The sequence below is a fragment of the Alosa sapidissima genome, chromosome 15 (genome assembly GCF_018492685.1).
Source record: "Alosa sapidissima isolate fAloSap1 chromosome 15, fAloSap1.pri, whole genome shotgun sequence".
NCBI classification, from domain to species: domain Eukaryota; kingdom Metazoa; phylum Chordata; class Actinopteri; order Clupeiformes; family Clupeidae; genus Alosa; species Alosa sapidissima.
In genome coordinates, this window is record NC_055971.1 from 18,288,169 (window position 1) to 18,310,261 (window position 22,093).

Here is a 22,093-nt window from a genome sequence, read left to right on the forward strand (position 1 = left end):
CATCATTATAACTAATATGAATTACACTTACACACATAAACTATAACGAGAACGACATGAAGAACTAATCGTTGGGAATCACTTTCAGAGATTTTGCAAACGATGAAAAGCTGACAGCCAATCAGAATCCACCAAGCCATTTTAGCCATCACATTGGTCAGTGTGGACGCTTTTCTGCTTCAGTGTCTGATTTATTTTTATATAAGACATGCTTGCTGCAAATCTATATTTCTTTCTGCCATCTGTGCTGTCTGACTGATTAAAGAAAGTGTTGAGCTTGAGTTTGCCCGATAATGTAACAGTGAAAGATTTGAGGCAAGCTGTTGCTTACCATCTTGTATTAACATTAAGCAACTAGTTTAAAGACTGAAATCAACTCACGGCCTATGTCAATATCAGGCATATTATTACGTAGTTATGAAACAAAATGAGCTTTCTGTCTCAGTGTTGGATCTATTTCTCTCTCTCCCTTCCTTGCCATCTATTAATAATATCTTTCTAGCGTCTATGCTGTATGAGGAGGGACAAAAGAAATTGTTGATCTGGTAGAGAAATCCAATGGCATTAGTGAAACTGTGAAACCTGATGTTTGCAAATCGCTACAATTTACTCCACAGCTGCATAACAGTCCCTGCGAGTAATCTAGGATCATTAGACCTAATGGAAGGAGTGAAAACCTGTTTTAGTCATTGTTGAAATTAACACCTAGAGGTGTGATAAAAATATAGGATACGCTTTGTTAAAGATGGATGTGGTGAGATTGAACGTCCCCTCACAAAACTGAAGGGTCCTGAAAACTTCGGCCTTGTTTAACCCCTAAGCATCTTAATGTACAGACATAACCATATGTCTGGGACCAAGATCAAGACACACACACGCACGCACATGCACACATATGCACACGCATGCACATGCACACACACACACACACAGGCACGCACACACACACACACACACACACACACACATACGCACACACACGCACGCACACACACACACATACGCACACACACACACACACACACACACATACAGACACACACACACACACACACACACACACACACACACACACACACACACATGAAGTGCTGTTTGGCAGCTGACTCCATAGACGTCCCTCTTCTCCAGATGTTATGAAGCCCACAGAGGAGAGACAGAGGAAGTCAGAGTCCTGGTGGAGGTGAATGTGTTTGTATGTATGTGTGTGTGTGTGTGTGTGTGTGTGTGTGTGTGTGTGTGTGTGTGTGTGTGTGTGTCTCATCAGCAATCAGCAGGTAGTGGTGCTGATAGTGCTAATAAGAAACCTAAATCCTCTTTTCCTAACACCCTTATTTTTCTTACATGCCACTACACCTGCAAAAAAACATCACAGCACAGCAGGAGAAAGCCAACAACACCAGCCCCAGGTCCAACTGCACTTCTTCATCATAGCAACAACAATCTAGAACACTGACACCCCCACCCCATACACCCCCATCCCATCCTCCTCCCAAAAATAGCCTTAAAAAAATCCATCCCTGGACCTTTTTTTTGTTCCTCAGGATGCAAGGATTTGCAGTCCCTGACATGGCGGCCTCTCCCTGTCCTGTGTCTGGTGTATATCACACTCCCACTCTCGCGCCGCGCTGTTTTTGTTTCTAGCCACGGCACAAATCTGTTACCGTAGGTGGTCGCAGGTGAAGTGAAGTGCAGTGTCGTGTGGTGCGCTGGGACAAGGGGAAGGAAAAAACGGCAGGATTGATTTTTCTGTTGCGCCGAGCGCAGTGAGAATTCCTCTCCCTGAACATGCACATCCGTTATGGGTCTGGGGGAGTCTGCGCAATATTTCAAAATGGCTTCAGTGATACTCAAGTTCCCCATTTCTCATCCCTCAGGAGCAATGGAGAGAAAGACATTGAGACAGTGTGTTTGTGAGATAGAGAGATGGAGAGACAAGGAGAGGGAAGGGAAAAAAAGAAGAAAAATGGAGAATGGGAAAAGAGTAGTAGAATAAGTTTTCTATGAAGTCAAGAGTCAAAATACACTCTTAAGTTCATGTATGTATGTGTGTGTGTGTGTGTGTGTGTGTGTGTGTGTGTGTGTGTGTGTGTGTGTGCGTGTGCGTGCAAGGTGTGTTTGTTTTTATTTTTATTTTTTATCTAACAGGGTTAACATGATCTGCTTTGGTATTTTTATACCACAGGCCATAACCGTAATGTTTTGATGGCAAGCTGGTGACCTGCTGTATGATGGAGGTGAAAAACGACTCGAGCTGAGGAGAAAGACAGTTCATCAAACATGATGAATGGTCTCCAGGGCGCGCATCCCCCCAAAAACAAAACACCACAACATAAAACAAGTCCAAAAACTGCACCTCTCCCTCCTCCACCAACCAACCACCCCCCATCTACCCTATTTACCCCCTGCCCCTCCCTCCTCTTCCTCCCCTTCTTCTTTAGGAGGAGCACGTACACCCTTCTCTTTCCCACCCCCGGGCCCTGCCCCTCGTTCGGCGGCGACTCATTGCATTTGCACATGTCCCACGGTCTGAGTCCCCCTACACGGGGCTGATAACAGGGACGTGACAGACTGCGGTCAATCACTCAGTCTGCCCAGCACATGGCGCTCCAGAGAAGCGTTACAGAGCGGAGCAGAGCGGTGCCGCACGGTGCCGCAGAGAGAGTGAAGACGTGGAGAGCAAGGTGAGGGATTTTTTTAAAAAGAGAAAGAAAAAGAAAAAAGGAGAGGAAGAGGGAGAAAAAAATGTGGGGAAGGATAGAGGGAGGGAATGAGGGAGGGGGGGAAATAGAGCGGGAGAAAGAAAGAGAGAGACAGAGAGAGAGAGAGGCCTGGCATACAGATTAGATTAGCACTCTAAAACATCTGTGAATGCATCCGGCTCCTGCTACTATTTCCCATCAGATCCTCCTGCCTGATCTCTCAATACTTTCCCCTCCTCTCTCTCCTCCACCTCCATGTTCTCCTCCATCCATCCCTCCCTCCCTCTCATCCCTCTTTCTTGTGGTCAAGCCGACTTCTCCTTTCCCCACCCGCCTCCCTTTCCTCCTAGGCCTGTTTATTTCTCTGTCTGTCTCAACCCTTCTCATTACATCCATAATAACCCTCTACTCCCTCCTCATTGGAAGTGGATACTTGAGAACAGACTGTGCACAAAGTGTCGACACGATCACAGTCAAGGCCTTGCGTGGCACTTGGTCTGTCTCACTCAATTGCAGACTGCCGCCATCGCTGACTGCTTCATCCGTGCGTCATGAGAGCAACCATACGTCTTACACTTATGAGTTATCTTTAGGTCTAAGGCTATTAATGTTAACATGCAGTAGCTGATCTCATAATCTGCGCATAATCGAGATTGGAGCGGGTGGAGCTATCTCGATGTTCAGATGATGACATCATTGTCATGCATTTATTTATGAAATATGTCTTGGAGACATCCTTTGGAACGCTTTATGAGGCTGAGGGGGCAGCTTGCTTGTGGAGGTTGATTAGGTCAAATGTTCTGAATTGAAAATACAGCTGTCTTTTACCATGATGTGACTCTCTGAACTGCTGTAAATGGTCAACTTGACTGGAGTTCTGTTTGTCGAATAAGACGTCTGAAATGGCTCCATTTGAATCACTGAAGCGGTTGACTCACTCTAGGGCCCCACTTCTAGTTGAAAGGTTGAATCATGGGAGGGATGCCTTTGATGAGACTTGCTTCTCCACTCCAGGACAACAGAGGTGTTTGTGTGTGTGTGTGTGTGTGTGGGGGGGGAGGGGGGGGTGAGTGGGAGTTTTGGCCCCTATGGTAAGATGATTTTAGAGGCATGATAATGACCGTCTCTCTTAAACACCGTCCCAACCTCCCACACATACACAAACACCCATTTCTTCTCTCGTCCCTGTGTAACACACATGCACACTCTCTCTCTCTTTCTCTCTCTCTCTCCTTCTCTCTTTGAGGCGTGCATAAACACATTGAGTTCAGTAGGCCCCGGTGGACATGTATGAGAAGAAAAGGCACAGACACAGACCAGCAGTTCACACGCGAACACACACACACACAAACACACACACAGACAGACTCAGGGGTCATCTGGACTAATGAGAGCGCTGGCTCCAACCCTGCATGCTGCCAAAGAGTATCTTGCGAGGCCGTGGGGTTAAGGTGCTGAGGTGTCACTCACAGGGGAGGCCAGTACGGTGGGGAGGACAGCTGCGCTCCAACTCAAAGCTCAACGCGGTTGCTGACGTTATACGGAGGCTGATATAGTATTTCCATTGCCAGGCCTTCATGAACAGCCAGAGCTGAGGCAAGGTGCTGAGCTATTAGGAGTCCAACCATCCTCCCCTACGCCCCCCCCCCCTCCATCCCTGCCCCCCTCCCTCCACCCTTGCCCTCCTCTGTCCTCGATTCTTCTTCTCCCCTCCCTACACCGTATACACAGCTCTAAAACAGCCCCCCCCCCCTGAAAGCCTTGAGGCCTTGAGTCTGCCAGAGCATTAAGCAACTAGCGCTCCCTCACCCACACAGGCGCTGAATTCACTGGCCACTGAAGTGCATTCCCTCGGTCTTTCATGTTGCACTTTTTCCATCTCTCCCCCTCTCCGTCTCTCTCTGTCCCTCTCTCTCTCTCTCTTTTTTGCACTTCCTTTCGTCTTTTTTCTGCTGCAGCGAAATGCTCATTGGAATGGCAGGCCAGTCTGGCTCGACTAACTCTTTCACACATTATACCTGAGTCAGTCCACTTGCCAATTAACCTTCCCAATTAGCCTAAAAAATCAAATGAAGATGCTTGAAAAACACTATGAGAGGTAGTCTGTTCATTTAAATATGGTGGTTTGTTTGCTCGGTACCTGTGTATTTACTTTTAATTAATGGAGCTATGTATAATTCTGTAGGTTTTGAGCCACACCACACTCTTCCATTAATTACATTGCATTGTATACAGCGCCACAAGTGGTGTCAAGTGGTATTACAACAGAACAGGCATAAGACAGACCATAGGCATTTTTACATTCTGTTGCTGTTTCTTTTTGTTGCTGTTTCTGTTCAAGTATTTTATGAATGTTTAAAACAAAATATAAATAAACAGAGCACCATCAAGCCATTGTAACTGAAACACCTGTCTTTGAAAAATAAAAACAGATTGAATCTGGGCCATTGCTCTCCCGAAAGACATATCACTCAGGCAACCTGGTGCATTAATGTGGAAAATCCTTCTAGAACATTCAGTGAACGATACCGAGCAGAAGTATCAATCAGAACACAGTGAGAAGAGTCACGCAACAGTGACCGTTATGATGTTATTTGTTGGTGATACGGTTACTCGGGTTTCATCACAGGACCTTGTTGGATATTTAAACATAATAATACTTTCACAGTCACGCCGTGCTTTCATCAAGTGCTCCATGGAGCATGAAGACATGGGAGTCCAGAGAGTGATACGCAGTTATGAGTGCGCGCTGCCAGGAAGGATGCTTTTGAACTCTAAATGGTTTCCCAGTGTAAAGAATGGGTCTCACATATACAATTACCTGCAAAAAGAGCTTCCACATTTGTCAAAATGTTATGGAAATAATCCCCCTCACAGTGGTATATTTAACCCAGATCAGTATCCTGAGCAAGTAGGCTACACAGCATGTTTTGCATGGACACTTCTGAAAGCATATTCTGAGAACCACTCTAGCTTAAAAGGCAGGCTAAATTCAGAGCCAAGCAGCATCTTCTATCAATCAAAGATTTTTAATCTAAGAAACAGAAGTGGGATCAGAAACACAAACAGTCACATGTATTCTTTTATTACAATACATGTCAACACGCTTCAGAGTGAAGAATATATTACCAATGTAGACTGCAAGTGCAGAAGCTCTTCCTGATTCAAAGTCACATTTGTTCTCGAGAAATGCTGCCAGGTCTGTAGACAGGATTTATTGTGAGTGAAATCTGTTTGTGTAGGATGTTCATCTTTTTGCCAGACCTTTTAATGTGCATGCTCTCTGAAGACTGAAGAACAACTTACGGTCAGAAATCTGTCAATGGGTGTGACGCCTCACATTTTCAGTATGTATTTTTTCAGAACATGAAATATATTAGTTTATTAAAGCTTAGTGAAGTCAGGATGAACACATCTGCAGAGAGGGTAGAGAGGGAAGCAAGGATAAATAAAACAATAAAGTTCAGTAAATACAAAAACAAACAAACAAACAAACAAATAGATGGATAAACTAAACAGTAAAACCTTCATTGATAGTCTGGGCTTTTATTTGCTTTAATCGCCGAACTCAACCTGCTTGTGTTTGGGACAGATGTCTATATGGATCTTTCTTTTCACACAAAATGTTTGCTCAGCAAAGATGGGAAATACTGTCAAATTGATTATTTGAGTATGAATATTTGTCATTTCATCTAGCTTAGACAGACAGTGTTATCTGTGTGAACATGCTCACAGAGAGAGAGAGAGAGAGAGAGAGAGAGAGAGAGAGAGAGAGAAAGAGAGACCTGTATCAAAATACCACTAATTGAAGAATGGACATACAGTATTCAGACTTCATGGCCACTAGGTATAGGAAGTCATCGTTTTCTTTCGCCTCTCTTTACCCTGCTGGTAAATCTAAATGAATTTAACCGTAGCACTACTTTGGTGCTCATGGTTTCTGTAAAATTAACTGAACGATTGAATTGTGGAGAATCTAGCACATGTGTATATTACTGTAACAGAAGTTTAAATATTTAGGAACTCTTACACTTCCTGCCTTTAATCATACATTCTTAGCAGCAAAGAACTAGCTCAAGTGTGCGATTGGGTGGGCATTAAGAGGTTTTATACAACTAAAAAACATCCTTGAAAACCAGATCAGGCTTCTAATTGAGACCTGCCTTTTTTATCCAAACCTGTAGCCACAGGCCAGTAAAGGGGGCTTGCATCTAACTGGTACTCAGCTTTTAATCAAAGTTTTATGGTAAATACGTTTCACCCAGAGGTTTCGCTGCAAGTGCAACTGTCTCCCATCACAAATACTTGTCCACTTACACACACACACACACACACACACACACACAGCCTCAGCAGATGGATCACATGCAACTGTAGCCGAGCATCTGCTGCCATAGAAAAGCCTGCTTGTGTCCAAGTGTGCTTCAATGAATATGGCGAGGAGACAAGACATGGGAGAAAGTCTGTGTGTGTGTGTGTGTGTGTGTGTGTGTGTGTGTGTGTGTGTGTGTGTGTGTGTGTGTGTGTGTGTGTGTGTGAAAGAAAGGAAGAGTGCTCAACACAGTCTGGCTTAAGTGTATCACAGGGTTGATTAAGTCTAAAGGGAAGATGTCTGTATGAACACAACATGACAGGGTATCTACCTACGTCATCACACGACAGACTTTGTCTCGTAATTAATACACATAATCTATCTAACCAGTGATTAATTATACTCATTTTTAAGTGTTACATAACTCATATAATTAATGTAATTACATTACGGTTCCTTGTATCATTCATTGTTCATGAATTTATTCATGAACACATACATTGACACCTTTTACGTCTTTTTTACGTAGAAAAAGATTGCAAAAAAAAAACAGCCAACCAACACAGCTTTATCTTCTTACTAGCACATTACAAGAACCGGAAGTAACGTCAGCAGGAGCATGACAGTAATTCTTTATGAGTCGGATAACAGCTTCTGTCAGGGGGAGCCTACGCAGTTTCCTTGGCCCTGTTGCCACAAACACTTGAATTGTCAGGGACCTCGTATAGCCCTTGGTCAGCCAGGGAGTCCATTACCACGACTGTCGGATAACATTTAAACTGATGTTGGACTGTGTTTGTGGCATGTGTTTGGCTCCTGGATGGGCGTCTGTGAGCCAGTGGAAGTATCTCGTATCTCAGAGTTGGTGATCAGAGCCCACATCCACCATGGCGGCGGTAAATCACTTGCACTTGGTCAAGCAGATGGATGAGAAAACCAAACCGGCTACCACACATGTTCTACAGCCGCAAGGGCTGCTGGCATAAACCGTAGGCACACACACACGCACACACACACACACACACACACACATACATTGTTGCACAGAGAGACAGAAATGAACAGATACACACACACACACACACACACACACACACACACACACACACACACACACACACACACACACACACACACACACACACACACACTCACTTGCACACTTGCAGTGGGGAGCCTTGGGCTGTCATCAGTGCCTCTGATATCCCTTTGGGTGTTATTTTTAGCTGTAGTGATGGACAGGAATGTAAATGAAGCTCTGCTCAGTCCAGCCAAGGGAAGCTCTCCTCCCCTGCACCCTCCTCTCTTTTCTTCTCCTCTCTGCTCCTCATCTCCCCTCCTCTCCTCCCCTCTCCTCACCTCCTTTGTACTCTTCCTACAAACTGGGAGGTACGCTTGCTTAGCTCCATCTAGGTGGGAAGAAAAGACACACACACACACACACACACACACACACACACACACACACACACCAGACTGAAATCAGTCGAGCAGACTTTCCTGTTAGTCCATTTTCGCCATTTGGCTCCTGCCCCCCTATCCTCTCGTTTTCCCCTCCTTTTTCAATTTCCTTTCTTCCCCTCACATCCAGGGATGGATTACTGCACGGGCCTACCGGACCCAGGCCCAGGGGCCCAAGGGGTCAGGGGGCCCTGAAGCCCAAGCCTTTGCATGGAATCATTGCCTCAATATCAACACGTCAGGGTGTAGGCTATGAATCTGATTGAATTTAGTATTGTCCATCCCCAAAATGCACCAGAATACAGGAAATCACATCAAACAATACGACACATATACGACAATTAATACATCTGGGCCCAGGGGCCCGAAAGTTCATAATCCGCCCATGCTCACATCCACCTCTCTGTGCTTCGCCCAGACCACTCGGACAAGACCACTGGGCCCTCGTCCCCGACCACCGACCGGCCCTCCGCAGCCCTAGCAACAGAGCCCAGTTATGGTTGTGAGGTGTTCCTTGATACTCAAATGTCACAAAAAATTCATCATCTTAACTGTATAACGTAACTGTATACTGTGTTGCTAGCCAAATGCTATAGAGACCACATCTGAGATCCTATTTGGACTATGACTGAATAACTTTTTCATTTTTTTTATTCATGTTCTGATCATAGATTGTATGGTTCTGATACAATATTTGCCTGGTTCTTGTTTTGTAAGTAACAAACTAGTCCACTCATAGACTGTATACAGTCTATGAGTCCACTGGCCAGAATGGTCCCTCGAATCTGCACTGTGCACTTTAAGAGCCTCCAGAGTGGACAAAGAGGAACATTCTAAGGGGCCGTTTATACGAGAACGAAGGAAGACGACAAAATATTTTATCATAAGTGCCTTTCGTTTACACGGCGACCCCGCCATCGGGGCTTGAAGACGCAAAAATCTGAAGACTCCTTCCAGAGTGTAGAGTTTTGAAGACGACCCGGGTTGTGTCTCCGTCTAAACGGCTAAACCAAAGATCCTTGATTCTCTGGCTAAACTGTCAAATTAGAATGTCTGCGCGTGACGTACCGGGGTTCTATCACACCACCACCCAGCGGTCTGGAATGCATATCCAATCGAATATCACATATTCTTGCGTCTTCATATAAACAAAGATTTCCCCCTGAGAATGCTCGTCTGAACGCAAATAAAAAAATGAAGACGAGACGCCACTTCTGCGTCTTCTCTTTTCATCGTCACTGTATAAACGTAGCCTAAGAATGTTTTAGGAACCCCCTCCTATTAGGTTTTGGTGAAGACCCCTTTGTGACTTCTTGCTCAAAGCCAAGCAGAGGAAGCTTGACTATACTCATGTGAGACAGACCCGTAAAAATAGAAACATGGAATGCTGTGAGAAATCCTCCTTCATTGCCAATATATCTGGAAATGATATAGATGTAGAGCTGGTTTCTCAGACTGTTGCTTCCTCCATTAACTGTCTCACACCATCAGTAAAAAAGAACGGCTAACACACTTGCCACATGTTGATTCACACAAGTTATTTATCTGTAGATCTATCAGTTAAGATATTCTACATGCCCATAGACATGTTAATGTGTTACAACAACGAGTGGACAATATTAGGATAATTTCCTTACAATGATGCCTTACAATAAGGATTTTTTTAATGGTGAGTGCAGCACCTTCACATCAATTGGCATTTATTATTAGGTTTTCAATGAAAACAATGAGGAAAAATCCAACCTTGAAGGTAATCAAATTTATTATGAGGAGAAAAAAAACTGGATAAATAATCCTAATATCTTTCATTGTGAAGATAAAAAGTTGTACACCTCAAAATGATAATGATTTTTTGACATTGTTAAAAACACTGCCTTACAGGAGTCATTCCAGGACATTAAAAACTTCACTGGAAAACAGTCTGGTTTTTGCAAAAGTTTTTTTTCTGCTGAAATTTCCCAAATGAAGTGTGGGTTAAAGTGTGCGGTTTGGTGAAAATCACAGGATGTGCATTAAGGTTTTGGCTCCAGATCACAGCCTCTACACGTTTTAATGCTCTGGATATATTTTTTTAATGTGGAATGGATTATATATGGACTCCACTGCGTTTTATATATATATAAAAAAAGTGTCGGAAAAGTGACACACCAGAAAGCCCTGTGGTGAGAAACTGTTTAGATGAGCCTGTCACGCTTATGAATTGGTTCCACAGTACCTCCAGGAGAGGAGATTGGCGTCGAGGATTCAAACATACAGTGAGAATATAACCGTATTTACCGTAATATATATATTATTCCCTTCATCATGGGCCCAGTGCTGGAATCTGTCCTTCTCACACCATGTCCAATCACGGCCACAAAGCTAAACATCTCCCAGTCAACAGACACCTCACTAAAACACATGTCCCACTCACCATCTCTCTCTCTCTCTCTCTGGCTCTGTCTCTCTCCCCCTCTCTCTACGCCTTTCCAGGAACACCCATATAAATCCTCCCTTCAGCTGTGCGATGGCCGAACATGAAGGCCGGTCTCCATGGCCTGCGTCCTGTGTAAGCATGTCTACTGGGGCTTTTAGGAGTCATAATCAGAAGCATAATAATGGACATTAAGGACCTGCTGGAGGCCTACTGCTGGAGAGTCTGGGAGTCTGGGAGAGGACACAGGGGCCAGGCAGAGCCAGAGCCAGACCCAGAGCATTGCAGCGGAATGGGGCCACGGCCTCCTGGATGAGGACAAGACTTTCAGGTTTTTCTAGAAGGCGGGAGAGAGGAGAGGAGGAGGAGGGGGGGGGGGGTTGTGGTGGCAAACAGGAAGAGAGGAAACGGACGTGAATATTTAAAGAAATTGTGGGATCAGGAAGGGAGCGGTGGTGGGAGATGTGAGAAGTTCAGGAACAAAGAGTTGTGGGCAATTACAGTTACAATATTGCAATGGCAAAACTTATATAACACACTCAACTAAACAAGCTAAACATTCAACAAACTAAACAACTAAACAGGCCACATAAACAACTACATTGACTAATTAAATAATGTATTGGACATATGTAAACACCAATATATCAGGAGTGCTGAACTGAAAGATGTGAAAAAAAATGAGGAAGAATGTGAGGGGCATACAGTACATAGAGAGGGAAGGAAAGAGGAAAGAAACGATGACAGAAAGATGAGAAGGCATTAGGGATAAGGGATAAGATAAAAAGGGACACATGGAAACACTGAACTAGAGGGAGGGGAGAGGGTAGAAGGGAAAGTTTAAACAGATGGCTGCTGTTGGAAAAGGGGCAGTAGCTTCAGCACAGGTGGAAAAGATAGAGGAGGTAAAGGCCCCTCTCTCTTTCGTTTTAATCTCTTCCCATATCTGTCTCACATATAAACTCAGCCTCTTTTATATATGCACGCACACACACACACACACACACACACACAAACACATACACACACACACACACATACATGTATATATAGTTTCAATCTCTCTTTCACTTTAACGATGAGGTAGAGTAGCAAGGGGCTTCTCTCTCTCTTTCTGTCTCTCTCTCTCTTTCTGTCTCTCTCTCTCTTTCTGTCTCTCTCTCTCTTTCCCTCTCCCCCTCTCTCTCTGTTCCTGGTCCATCCCCACACACACAGGTGCTCGGTGACAGATCCAGTCCCGCTCAGCTTTTTATACCTCCCCGGCTGTGCGCTCGTGTTTTCGCAGACCTCCACTGCCCCGAGAGCGGCCGGCTCCCGTCTGATTGGAAAACCGTGCAAACATGTGGTAGCCATCACCGGAGCCGGAGAGGGGCCCAGGAGCTGGAGCCGCCCAAGCGGGAACGGGAACGGGAACGCCAGGGAACGTCAACTCTCTCGCTCTCTCTCTCGCTCTCTCTCTCCACTCTCACACTTGTACGCTCTGCTCTGTTCTCCACCTCCTCCTCCTCCTCCTCCTCCACCTCCTCCTCTTGCTCCTCCTCCTCCTCCTCCTCCACCTCCTCCTCTTGCTCCTCACTTCCTCCACCTCCTCCTCCTCCTCCACCTCCTCCTGCTCCTCACTTCCTCCTCCTCCTCCACCTCCTCCTCCTGCTCCTCACTTCCTCCTCTCCCTCAGATCGCCACGCCGCCGCCCTCTTCCTGGTCCCGGAAACGGAGCGCTCATTTCCCATGTCTGGGATGAGAATCGGGATTCAGGGCTACGGATACGGACCCATGGTGCATCTGTTGCGCTCTTGGAAGCTCTCTGTGTTTAGGGACCGATGAAGGCAGTGCTTCTTGAGAACCGTCAACAGAGCTGACTGGAATTTTTGAGTGTGTTTGCAAAAAAAAAGCTATCCTGCTGTGTGAATGAATTTTATCACTCACTTGTGTGGCTTGAAAAATATTGCTTCTTGCTTTTAATCCATGCATTCTCTATCTGATACGTGTCTTTCCCAAGCATTGTTATCGCCCATGCACACACACACACACACACCTGTTTAGTCCTTTTTCTACCTAGTACTAGTATAGATAGTAATATTTCTTCATTCAATGTGGACCTGCAATATGTTATCCCTGTTTATGTTTAAGTCGGCTGACCCACGGCCGTCAAGACAGAGACCACTGGCAACGGTGACTGGAGGGGTGATAGATAGATGGATAGATAGATAGATAGATAGATAGATACTTTATTGATCCCCAGGGGAAATTCAAGGTCTCAGCAGCATACATACAACACAAACACATTCTTTAACAGCAGAAAGAGTAATTAAAGTATATAATATAAAAACACAACTAACAGTAAGGACATTAGAAGATAAAGAATATGCTAAATATACTAAAACACAAATTATACTAACACTTAATACAATATATAAAAATATACTAAAATACAAATTACAAAAATACAAATTATACTAACTAACACTTAATCTAAATCAATTCTAAAAACAGTATCCACATAGTGGTGATTAATAAATCAGAGGCGCTTGCAATGACTGAGGCAGGGACTGCGCCTGTGATTCTCTGTGCATAGTAAGGTATGGTAAAGTGCTCTAAGGTGCTCTGTGTGAATGAGTGTCATGGTGGTAGTGCAATGGTGATAGTGGTCATGGTGATAGTGCAAATTAGTAAGTCAACAGTGCAACAATGCAGAAATAAAGTAAAGTAAAGTCTATATATCTATTTAACTATTTAAGAAAATGTATAAGTATAAGTGTGGAGGGGGGGGGGTATGCATATGTGCTAATGTGCTAATATAGCACGCAAACAGTGAGGCATAAAGACAGTGGTACAAGTGGCTAGTGGACAGACAGTACCAAACATGGAGGGGGTGAAGAGGCAGACAGACTATGCAGAGAAGTCTATCTCTCCTCTTCCCTTAAGTGAGGCATTGAACAGTTCAATGGCCCTGGGGACAAATGACTTTCTCAGTCTGTCAGTTGTGCAAGGCAGTGAGCGAAGTCTCCAGCTGATCAGGCTCTTCTGCTTAACAATAGTGCTGTGGAGTGGGTGACACTCATTGTCCAAGATGTTGATCAGTTTGTTCAGGGTCCTTTTGTCAGATAGTGAAGTGATGCACTCCAGTTCAGCTCCCACCACAGAGCCAGCTTTCCTTACCAGCCTGTCAATTCGCCCCACATCCTTCTTCCTTGTGCTTCCTCCCCAGCATACTACTGCATAGAAGAGGACGCTGGCAACAACAGACTGGTAGAACATCCTGAGGAGCTTACTGCACACATTGAAGGACCGCAGCCTCCTCAGGAAGTACAGCCTGCTCTGCCCTTTCTTGTAGAGTGCATCAGTGTTGGCTGACCAGTCCAGTTTATTGTCCAGGTGGAGACCCAGATACTTGTAGGTGCTAACCACCTCCACATTGACCCCATCAATGTGGACTGGTAGCAGAGTGGGCTTAGACCTGCAGAAATCCACCACCATCTCCTTGGTCTTTGAAGTGTTAAGTTGAAGATGATTGAGTTTGCACCATTGCACAAAGTCCTCCACCAGGCTCCTACTCCTCCTCCTGCCCGTTCCTGATACACCCCACAATTGCAGTATCATCAGAAAACTTCTGCATGTGGCAAGTCAGATGTGTACAGGGTGAACAGGACTGGAGAGAGCACAGTTCCCTGTGGCGCTCCGGTGCTGCAGATCACAGTGTCAGAGAGACAGTTCTTCAGTCTGACGAACTGTGGTCGCTCGGTCAGGTAATCTGTAATCCAGGTTACCAGGTGAGCGTCCACAGTGTGGCGGAGGAGACATCAAAGTCGGCATACTCACGGTAACAGAGAGAGGTGTTAGACTGCATAGTTTCAATAACGCACACAGACTTCCTATTGGCTAGTGCTGATTGTATGAATTAATAGTGTAGATCACAGAGTTTCCTGGGAATACTATAACGTAGGCTATAATTGGCTCCCCACCAGACTGCTTTGACTTCAGGGCTTCAGCACAGGTCTCGTTCCACTTAGTCATTGTAGATTACGGCCCAGCAGTTGTTAGGCTGAGTCACTATCCGTCTTCCTCAAGTCACTGTTGGAGCTGTGAGGAGGTACAGGCCAGGCCGACCCTCCTCATAAGACCGGGGTCAGCTTTTTAGGAGGATCCTGTGGAGAGCTGGAGCCATGTCGGGAGCAGGAGGAGGTTTTTCTGGCCTTGGTTTCCCCGTCTGGTCTGAGCAGGGGCTGCCTCCGAGGTGGCGGCTTCTTCTTCTCCTCCTCCTTCCTCTCCTCCTTCATCTCCTCCTTCCTCTCCTCCTTCATCTCCCTGCGTGTGTGCGAAAAGCATCAGAGATTGACTCTTGGATTTGGTTTATTTAGAAGATTAATTCCTTCCCCCAGTCCCTCTGCGATCTTTGCCTCCTGAGGCCTTTGCCTGACATCTCCATAAAGCAAAAAAGGAAAGAGAGGGTGAGAGAGAGAGAGAGAGACAGGGAGGGAGAGAGTATGAGGGTGAGAGAGAAAAGTCAAGTAGCAGCAAAATCTTCCAAATCGCCACATCCAGGGATTTACGATCGTTCTGGGTGATTCAGGGGCCCCCCAGACAGTGTGAGTGTGTGTGTGTGTGTGTGTGCGTGTGTGCACTCTTAAGTGAGTAAGTGTGTGTACAGTGGAGTGCCTCAGCTGAAACAGATCATATTCCACTACACCTGCTTGCATCTCAGAGGGTACCTGAGGGACAGTATGTGCTTGTGTGTGTGTGTGTGTGTGTGTGTGTGTGTGTGTGTGTGTGTGTGTAAGTAAAGTAAGACACAGGAAGTCCTTGCCTGGCTGCTGCCTCCAGCCTCTTCCTCCGGGGCAGTACTTTCCATGTACCCCATGTTCTATCGGTTTGTTGTCACTGTTTTTCCAACATATCGTACATCCACTTTTATAACCAGAAAATGACAGGATACTATTGGTTCAAGATGCTCGACGCCCACCTATTTGGACATGTATTCAACAGGAGGATGTTTTTCGTCTTTCTTTTCAAGAGTTAGCAAGCAGATGTCTAATACCATTACCCTTCCATGTGTGTCTTTAATGGCTGTCACAGGTCAAAGAATGGGTGAAGGTTCCCAGAATCTGGGCCTCTGTCTTTTATTGACTACATTAATTTTCCAAAGCAACATCCATCCATTTTAACTCAGCTTGCCACTATGACCAAACAAATCACTAATCTGAGGTCCAGTAGGATTATTGAATACCTTAATGGTAGCTTCTGCATACTTAAGTTACAGGGCTCATCCTGGGTTTACATTCCCGTTTCCTTGCCATCCCTCCACTCCACTCTTTGCCATCTCTCTCCCCACATCTGAGGTTGCTCTGGAAAACCATGTTTATATAACTTTACAGCACTCTTCCTGAACATCTCTATCTTCTCCACACTCTTCTCCTGCTTCCTCCAACTCTGCATGTTTCATTCCTCCTTTCGACAAATAAATCCTCAAAATCTCCAGTCCTCTTCAGCCAAATGGACCTCAGGAGGCGCATATTTAAGAGGCTTCTCTTCTTGATGAGACAGCCTATGAAATGATAGAGACAGCGGGCAGATGGGTTCATTTATTTTCTCAACAGATTCCTGGTGCAGATTAATATCTCCACACACGTTTCCCCATGAGGGAAGTGGCAGCCCTGGGCGCAGTAGCATTTAGTGATGTATTTTCAACAGGAAATAGGGAGATATGCTCTGCCCTGCCCTGTCTGTCAACACTTTCTGTGATTGTGTCTAAACCGAACACCATCCGGGCCACAGCGTAAACACGTTCTTTCAAGTGGGTCTCATGAGGATCTCTGATTTGACTTGCTTTTACTTTCCTATACTTTCTAAAATCTCTCTCCCACTTTCTCTTTCTCTCTTGCTTTTTTTTATAACTTTCATCTCAAGCTGCAAAAAGAGGGAAAGGCATGTGGAAAGGATACAGTTGGTTTTCTTCAAATGGGGTAGTCGTTCGATTGGCAGTGACAAAGCTGCCTGTTAAAAACAGAGAAAGGCCAGGAACCCAGGGAGAAAAGAAGTGAAAATAAAGTAAAAGGGGCCAGGGTGAAAAAAAAATCCCCACAAATGCAAGCTGTGTGAGTGCTTCCAATTGGATGCTAAAATATTTACTTTTGTCTTCCCTGTGGGAGGCCTTGCTTTCCCAGGCCTGCTCTCTGTCTACTAGTTCCAACACGAAATTAAACGCTTGTCTGTGGCATTCATCTTCCACTGCTGAGACATCAGAGCTGTCCGGTAATTGTTTCTTTCCTTTGTAGGCCCGGTGTGTGTGTGTGTGTGTGTGTGTGTGTGTGTGTGTGTGTGTGTGTGTGTGTGTGTGTGTGTATGTGTGTGCGTGCGTGTGTGTCAGAGGTGTGTCAAAATGAAACTCTTCGGCTGTGAGAGGGTGGATAGAGAGAGTGTGTTGGAGTGAGATTGCCTAAATAGCGCATAAAGTGGTGTGAACATACTCATAATTCATTCATAACTACCATACGGGGGCTGTTTTGTCTCCTCTTGGATGGCTTTTCCTCACTCTTGTCTGACTGCTGTTTTTCAATTGCAGATGTTTAACAGGTGGTATGGATACACAATCTCTAATAAAGATACACAGTCCCCTAACAAAAAGGAGCTATAGGAATCTTATAGTATTTTGGGAAATACACTACAAGATTCCTATATTAGAGCAATATCTACGAATACTAGAGATATTATAGGAATCTAGAAGTAAAAGACTGTAGGCCTAATGTTCGGTTGTTAAGTCCGACAGCTGTTTGCCAAAAAATGTAGTGTAGCCAGCCGGTTTTCACAACTTGTAAACCTTGTCACCATCACCCCCTGTTTTAGTGAGGGTAACAAAATCACTTAACTTAAGGTTAACAGTAATAAGCCTACTGTGAAGCCAGATGATAGCCTATAATCAAGAGTAACATCCAGGCTTCCATGATAAATAGGATTTTATTAGGTTGAGGCAACAAGTGAGTAAGATGAACATTTTCTGAAAGGCTGCTCAGAATATTATCATACACTATAAATCGTTATTTTTCGTTGGGTGATGCGCTGTCCGTTTAACTTCCTTTCCCACAAACAGTTATTTGTACAAATAATTTTAGATGTGTAGGAAATTATAGTAAATAAATGTCAACATATTTCAATGGCTTCAGGCCTATCTTTAAGACAAACAGTTATCAGTTATCTCATTAGAGTTTCTGGGAAGTAAAAACAATTGCCCATAATCCGCACACACAATATACAAGGCCGATTTGATAAACTGATGCTATTTTCAATCATATTTTATGTGTGTTCACAGAGACAAAATCTATTCAAGGCAGGCATCTGAACATCAGGCATCTGAATTCTATGCTAGAGCAACATTCTGGTACTACACTGCCCTCTACTGGAGAATTTGGCATAACACAGATACGGGCTGACTGGAATACTGAAGCTTTGTATCTGGTGAGCGCCATCTAATCTAGTGTGAATTGCTAGATCTGTTGAGTCAGCTGCAATCAGATTAATCAGTTTCATGGCATTATCTGAATTTGCATCCTGAAAGGTGTATCCATGAGGTGCTGAGTTCTGTAGAAATTGAGCAGAATTGTGAGCGTCAAAAGTATGTAAAAGTAAAACAGCATAAGTTGCACGGCTGTCCAGTCTTCTAACACAGATGACCTAAATATGAATTATGTCAAGTAAATATGCAGATGACCTAAATATGCATCATAGCAAGTGTTTTGAAGTCTGCCCAGTCTGCGGTCCCCATAGGATCTGCATGCTCTACCATGCACAGGGTTGCCAACTTTGGGTGTTTGGCTGGAGTGAGATTTTGTGAAGTCATAGTGCGTGTGCGTTAAATTGTTCCCTAAACCTAATTTTAAAAATGTCTGTCCCCTGACCTTTTTGCTATGTACAGTATAATCCCTGATTTATGCTTTTTTAAAAAAAGCTAATAGAATGGAAACGTTTCTTCAAAATGTACATCTAAATTATTGATTGCACTTGAAAACAAGACCAGTGTTTTAACTCCGTGGCATGGAAGGATTATGAGCCACTGGGCCCCTGGGCACAGACATGAAAAGGGCCCCCCTGCCCACCTGAAAAAGGTAGTAGCTCAGTAGAAAAAAATGAAAAATAACCCCTTAAATGATGACTTCTGGCGAGTTTTGTGGAAAGAAATGGACAGATTGAGAGTTATGAATGTGTGTATGAGTGTACGTATGTATCAGGGATGGAAATAGCCTAAAATATTTTTTTCCACCTACCATTGTGGCTGGTGGATTCCAAAGTCTACCAGCCACTAGAGATACAGTATGAACATTTGATGAAAAATCATGACCAAAATGATCACGGTTATTGGTATTATTGCAATATGATTAAAATGTGCTGACTTTTTTTCTAAACCTACCATTAATGTTGGACAGAACTCATAATTGGCCTGCCCTTCATGCCCAGTAGCAACAAATCTAAAGGTCAACAGAACAGCTATAGTGTCATAAAAGTGGTGTGGCTCCTTTAAGACCCAATCCACTGGTGTGAGTTCTGGAGCCATCCAACTTTATCTAACTCTATACCTGACTCTATACTATCCTACATTATCTGATTTTAATAGTATGTCTAGGCTATATTTAACATTTAACATTTATTTTCTATTTGGCCTGTTATGAAATTATGCACTGACAATAAGCACACTTTTTTAAGACACTTAAAACATGCATGCTTAGCATTTTGTGAAAACAAATCATTATGGCTACATAGACAAACTCTTAGCCATGAGCTGTATATCCTCTGATTTTAACATTTACACATATGTAGGTATTTAAGTACAGCTCAGTTTTAAGACACTTAAAGCCCAAAATTGGAGACCATATAGAAATTTGCTACCATTTCAAAACCGGATTACTCTGGAACAGCTCATTGTACAGGGGGTTGCATTACACCTTTGTGTAGGTAAGGTCTGCTGTTTATTCTGGTTTACGGTTTGTAGTGTGTGGAACGAAAAGTTTGTGAGATATTCCACCTTTATGAATTGAAATGAGCGCAGAGCTATAGTAGCCTAATATGATTATTTCTTGAAAATTTTCTCGCGAACCGTTTATCGCAGCAAGCGGCTATAGCATCTTATAAAGATGAGACAAAGTTATTTGATGTCTGTGAGGCTACTTCGCGAGTAGTTCCTAGAGAAGAATGGGCGGCCACACTTTGTGTCGGTCTGCCTCATGTCTATAGCAGCGTGTTCCGTGAAGGTGTCGCGGACCGGATTAAAATAGCCTAGTCAGCGAATCAACAATCAGAGAAAACTGCGCTGAGAACGTTGTAGGCGGATATTAGACCTGCTGTTGGTTTAGACATATGTATGCCTTAAACTCGTATCCTGTCATTTAGAAACAATGCTTTGGTCTAGTCTAGTCATCAACAAAAAATGAACAGATTGCAAAAAAAAGAATGTATTTGGCGTGATATTTCTTGCGTGTGCGTGAGAGCGTGAGATTGGTGCTGAAAGCATGAGTGTCACGCCAGATGCGTGAAAGTTGGCAACCCTGCATGCAAGTGCAAGGCATGAAAAGCTCTGGTTAGGCTTAATGTTAAACAAGGACACAACCCTACAGTGTTTTGGGTTGGGTGAAGAGGGGAGAAGGAGGGGCAAGAGGATTCAAAAGCTTTTCAAACCTCTGTGTAACACTACCTTGATTAATAGGTCTCTTTTGAAGCACAGAGTGTTTTTCTACAGCAAGCTAATTACCTAAAAGCCAACATGACCTGCCTAGCTCAATGTAACAACACCAACAACAGAAGTGATGACAGCACAGACAAAGCTTAGCTAGAAATCTAAATTATTTATGCAATTAGTTTGGGCCTACAGTCAGGGGATTTAGATTTAACTCAATCACAAAATGAGAAGTATGGATGGCAAAATACTGAGTGTGTTTGAAAGTTTGAAATTCAGTTTAAAATGTAGTTTAATTTACATGGCAGAATCTTTTTTCAAAAGGCTCCATACAGTAAACTTCCTGGTCTAGTTATGCTAGTGTTTCACATAGAAACATCCTCATCTAAACTGGGCCTACAGACCTTCAGCACAATTTTTTTTATATTACCTACCCGTGCTTTTCAGTGTAGCCCACTCAATTAAAATATGTTGTGGATCAATTGCATGTCTGAACCATTGTAACTGACACTGCAGTGTTTAATTCAATCATTAAGCACGGAGCAGAGTTTAAACTCAATTCCAGGGTAAAGCGCACCCCTCACTGTGCTGTCATTATCAACTCTGAATGCATCTATCAGTCGTCAATACCTTGTAAAGATAAGCAAAACAGATATACAGTAGGGGGAAGGATTACGTACGGTGCAAAAGCAAGAGATCACCAGGGTCTCTACACATGAACTCGAACATTGAGAACATTGTTTGTGTACACAGAATTTACTTAAAAGAAAGGTTTTGAACAACTCACTTTAGTAGTTGGTTTTTCTGCTCGCCGCCATCTTGCCAAAACCTTTCTTTTTAGTAAACTCATCCGTCCTAATTATGCTTTTAAATGAAAGTTTGACTTTTGGCAAGAGTTACGCTTTAAAACCCTGTCTTATATGTGTATATCAACCCTGGGGATCAATAAAGTATCTATCTATCTATCTATCTATCTATCTATCTATCTACACACACACGCATGCATACGCACACGTATCCACACGCACAGACACACACGCATGCACACATACACCTATACACACAGAGTGTATGTGTGTGTGTGTGTGTCTGTGCGTGTGGATGTGAGTGTGTATGCATGCGTGCGTGCGTGTGTGTGTAGTGTGCATGTGTGTGTGTGTGTGTGTGTGTGTGTGTGTGTGTGTGTGTGTATGAAACAGTCCTGCCATGTAGCTCCTCTCCTCAACATCCTCTACCAGCAACCCTTCGCTCAACACCAATATCTACAGCCTCTGTTAATGGACCAAAAATTCAGGAAGTAGATGACGAAAAAAAAAAAAAAAACTTTGACAATCCCTATATGACCACTATCTCTTTATAATTAAGTGTACAAAGGATGATCTTGATGAAACCCATCATCACCTCATCACATGGTAAATGGAAAAATAATTTAAATGGCTTAAGCCTTCTAACCACCTCAATCAGCTAGGCCTACTTGAATTCACTGTAGGGTCAGATGACAAATCTGAATGAGGGTAAAAAAAAAATAATACAATCTATTCTTTGAA